The 5,062-nt window shown below is 37.3% G+C and overlaps 1 pseudogene; it reads left to right on the top strand.

Moving 5' to 3' along the window:
- LOC107675334 (dynein heavy chain 7, axonemal-like) overlaps positions 1–4,907 on the top strand; it is a 67,040-nt pseudogene extending 62,133 nt beyond the window's left edge.
- The last annotated feature ends 155 nt before the right edge of the window (positions 4,908–5,062 follow it).

Raw genomic sequence — 5,062 nt, forward strand, 5'->3', positions numbered from 1 at the left:
AGAATGTTATTCTAAAAAAAAAAAAAAAAAAAAAAAAGAAGAACAGATGTGACAACAATCCAGGTAGAAGGACACAGAAGCAATCAATGAATGCATGTGTGTGTCTTGGGATAGGGTCTGGTGGTTATGTCTGCTGAACTTGAGGAAGTTGTCAGCAGCATTCTGAAGGGCCCAGCCTCAAACCACTGGGAAGCTACATCAGTTTTTCACAGGTAAAATCTATAGTCATAAAGCATGTATAGTAGTATACTTTTCATTCCACCATAATTTGTGCCCTGCACACTTTGTCACATGGAAATCACATGTTTGCAGTAATCACTTGTCCTTTGAATCTCAAAGGCTACAGTCATTTAATATACAGTTTGGGGTCCATAAGATTTATTTATTAAAAAATAAATTAACACTTTTATTGCACAAGGATGCATTAAATTGATTACAGCTACAGTAAGGAAATCTACATAATGTTTACATTAGATGTACGTAAGATTTACATATATTTCAAATAAATGCTATATAAATGCAAATGCTATATAAATACATATTTGGATTCCACAAACACAGTTCTGTAATAATAATTATGTAAGCACAATACATCATAATAATTTATAGTGATTCATTCAAAGTTTTTACTTCAAATCGATTGTTTTCCAGTGAGTTGTTGGGATACTCAAACGCACCTTCATACATAAAGCAGTTGAAGCAGAAAGCATTCTAGAGTGCATTGTGAGCCACGGGAAAATCACATGAGCTGCAACTGACTTACTGTCTCATTCAGTGAGCTAAGATTACAACACTGCTTCTATACCGTTCTTTTCAATAAAAGAAAAAAAAAGCTTTGAGCTTCTTTTTGGCCTTCAAGTTATGCCTTTAGAATTAGTTGTGACCCCTGATGTTATGTTTCTTGATTTTGGTCTTTAAAATCAGTATCATCTGTGTCATCCACACAGGGTTGGTACGTGGATGGCACGCCTACAGTGTTCTGGATGTCCAGTTTCTTTTTCACTCAGGCCTTCCTCACTGGAAGCCAGCAGAATTACGCCCGAAAATACACCATGCCCATTGACCTGCTCAGCTTCGACTTTGAAGTCATGGAGGACAAGGAATACAAAAACCCCCCAGAGGATGGTGAGAAAGACAAAGAGTGAGTATTGACAAGCATGACATGTAAAATATATGAGAGGGAAATGGGTAACGTGACAAAAGGGAAGATAGACGCACAGTTTCATTAACCCCTCGCCGCGGCTGAGTGCCATCAATCAGAGTCAACATTACAGTGCTCTGACATCAGACCCCTGCTGCTCTTTCATCAGTACATGATGAGTATCTCTCCAGAGGAAACCCATCTCTCTGAGGCCATCACACACTGCATGAGGCTGTTTATGTGTGTCTTTGACTTCAACAGACACTTTGTTCTGTCTACTTCATTTTTTTATTGTTCAGTCAGTGAAAAAATATTTAGTGTGCGTTGGTGTGCAGGGGTGTAAAGTACTTCATTATTCAAATATTTTTTTTGAGGATTTTCTTGATACTTAAAGTACATTTTTTTGCAGATGATCATGTCTTAAATCTTTGAGCTTACAATCCAGTCAAGCACTCCCAGCTAAACTTTAACCAGCGACATGCATTTAAGCCTGTGTCCTTGTGAAGAGACATCACATCAGTCACCACAACATAGTGTTTGACCTAAAGAAGTATGTTTTAATTATAGCCATTGCTGAAGATAATGCGACTCAAGTGTGAACACGGTCAATGATCAGTCTATGTAAAATCAGTTGAATTTAAAGTAGCATATTTCTGGTAACTGGTTTTATAGGGTGACCATACATCCTCCTTTTCCTGGACACAGACTGGCCAGGATTTCTATATTGCCTAAAATATCCAGCCCTGTGTCCGAAATCGCCCCCTATACCCTTAAATAGGGCACTATTTGAGGGGACAGATATTTTTATTGGTGTCCGAAACCTTAGTGGACGCTATCGAGTGCACTCATTCAATCCCACAATGCACCGCAATAGCATGTGTAATGTCTTACTATTGGGAGATGAGAGGGGTCTGGGGTCTGTATTACTTGCCATTGGAGAAACCGCGAGAGCGATTCGAAAGTAAAGAGCCATCCAATAGTATGTTCCTGCACAACTGGAGGCTGCAGTTTCAGGACCGCAGTTCTAGGACCGCAGTTCTAGGACCCTATTCTTTTGTAACAGCGCCACCTACCGAATTGGATCACTAAAGATGGACGACATGGACAGCAATCAGAGTGAGAAACTTTACCGATTTTCAATTAAGTTTTATTTTATAACCTTAAAACGATGCAAAGTTTACGTAGCCAACGTGAGAACTGCTAAGAAATAATAATGAATTCCCGATTGCTAGTTTTATTGATTATTACGATGTTCTTAATTCGTGGCCATGATTTAATTAAGCTAAACCTTGTTGACATAATGACTACAATAAGTAAATCTAGCCAGCACATTAATTAAACTTAAAAAGATGATAAAAGCATGTTGATGTGAGATGTGTAGGTATTACACACTTTGTAATTAACATCTGATGCATATATAAATCAAAAATCACAATTGAAATAAAAATAAAATGTTCCTGAGATTCAATATCTTTAACAACATGTACAAACATTACTACAAACTAAACCACCAGGGTCCCAGAAATGCGGTCCTGAAACTGCAGCCTCCGGTTGTGCAGGAACACCCTCCTCGAGCCATCTGCTCTCTATACACCGATCGGTCTGCACAGCGATGCTTCAAGTCGAACACACCTGATATGTTCGCGTATTTGCATTACTTTGATACCACCTGCTCACGCGTCACGATTGGTCGATTATGTACAACGCCTGCTTGTTATTGGTCAAACTACTTTTCGATCATTACCTTCAGCAAGTATGAAAACAGGAAGCCAAAACGTGGATATTTTAGGCAATATATAAATCCTGGCCAGGACCTGTCCGGGAAAAAGAGCATGTATGGTCACTCTAGTTTTATGATATTGGTTTAATGTGTCATATAGTCTTTGCATAGTAGGGACATTGGGAATCGTGATTAAACAGTGTTTACATCCATGGCCTTTTTTTTTTATGGTGCCCGATGGGACCGGAGAACGAAACGCTTGGCTGAGTCTTTCCCCAAAATCCCGCATGACACCATGCCTGTAGTGAGAAGCTGTAAAATGTATAATCTGAGTTAAATGAGGCTGATGACATCATTCATAGCCCCTGTTGTGGGTACATATTACACACAGAGATTTAAGTCAAAAGAAAGTCATTCCATTGGAATGATCAGTCGTTTGAAAAATGTATTAAACCTGCAAATACTTGCAATTCAAAAGTTTCAGTGTGGTTAAAAATAAAAAATTGCCTGTAGGAACTATGGAAACCAGAAGCAATTTTGTCTTCAACCAAGTCTTGGGGGTACTTGAAGAAAGTTTGAGAAAAAAACTCTACATAAAAGAAAAGTTTTTTTATTTTTTATTTAAATACAGTATGGGAATGGAGTTCTAGTTATGTATATATACAACATGTAAATATCATAGCAGGTGAGATATTCAAATAGGTTGTTAAATAATCTTAAAAGAACAGAAAGAGAAAACAAAGATTTCTATTAATTCTGCCATCTTCTGCACAACGCACATTGCCACAATAAATAATGCATTCACTGCTGTTTAATATTCCAACATTTCAGGACAACTCATTACCAAAATAACTCTTTGACAAGAGCTGAACTTAATTAAACATGCATTCGGTACTTACGGTAAAACTTTGAAATGCAAAATTCTTTCGAAGGCCATTATTAAATTCAGCTGAAAGCATTTCATCTGAAACACTGAAAATAAACACATGCATAAATCATATTAAAACCACCAACTTTTAATGTACCTTTTTGTTTCGGAGGAGCTTCTGATAAAGGGGTTCGGGGGCTTTGAATTTGTTTTTGGTCACAGTCTTCTTTCTTTAGTTATCTTGTATACCAAGTCAAGGCAAATGAGTTAGTTTATCGACAAGGGAAAAAAGAATGTGGATTAACCACAATATTCTTAGTAACTCGGCAACTTAGTTTTTTTTTTTTTTTTTAGATCTTAACAAAACTTCTGCTTCTCTCATTCTCTGTTAGAAATGTTGAAAAAAACCAACCACATCCTATTCATATTTGAGTAGTAATCATAACAGATTGTAGGGAGAGAGAATGAGCAAAGAAAATCTTGTCATCTACACATCATACTGTCTGTGCAGATCTGGCTGAAGCCCATGAAGAAGCAGGACATTCCTGAGCGTCAGTGCTACAGAGTAGAACATTTTAAGAGATATTTTTAATAAGCTGAAACTCTCAAAGTAGGCTTTGCAAACTTTATTTTCCACTTCTGACAAAGAAATGCACAATCAGCGAGAATGACAAATGTATTGAAAACACCTTAACATCCAAGCCGAGTAAACAGAGGACTTAAAAATAAACAAGGGAAAAAAGAATGTGGATTAACCACAATATTCTTAGTAACTCGGCAACTTAGTTTTTTTTTTTTTTTTTAGATCTTAACAAAACTTCTGCTTCTCTCATTCTCTGTTAGAAATGTTGAAAAAAACCAACCACATCCTATTCATATTTGAGTAGTAATCATAACAGATTGTAGGGAGAGAGAATGAGCAAAGAAAATCTTGTCATCTACACATCATACTGTCTGTGCAGATCTGGCTGAAGCCCATGAAGAAGCAGGACATTCCTGAGCGTCAGTGCTACATTTCTCCTGTCTACAAAACCAGCGAGAGACGTGGAGCCCTTTCCACCACTGGACACTCCACCAACTACGTCATTGCAATGACCCTGAATTCAGTCGTGCCTCCGGAGCACTGGATCCGTCGTGGCGTGGCCTTACCGTCTCTGCTTCTAGTATCCTTCACTTGATTTTTAGTAAAGTATCTGCGGCTAAATAATATTTCAGATTTAGAAATACCATCAAAATAGCATCTGTCTAAAGATAAAAATGATACCATTTAATAAACACATGAATAAAAGTCTTCCCATCTTCTAAAATTAAAATAATATGAAAAGCCGTAATA

Source organism: Sinocyclocheilus anshuiensis, unplaced genomic scaffold, assembly GCF_001515605.1.
Source record: "Sinocyclocheilus anshuiensis isolate Anshui unplaced genomic scaffold, SAMN03320099.WGS_v1.1 scaffold656, whole genome shotgun sequence".
NCBI classification, from domain to species: domain Eukaryota; kingdom Metazoa; phylum Chordata; class Actinopteri; order Cypriniformes; family Cyprinidae; genus Sinocyclocheilus; species Sinocyclocheilus anshuiensis.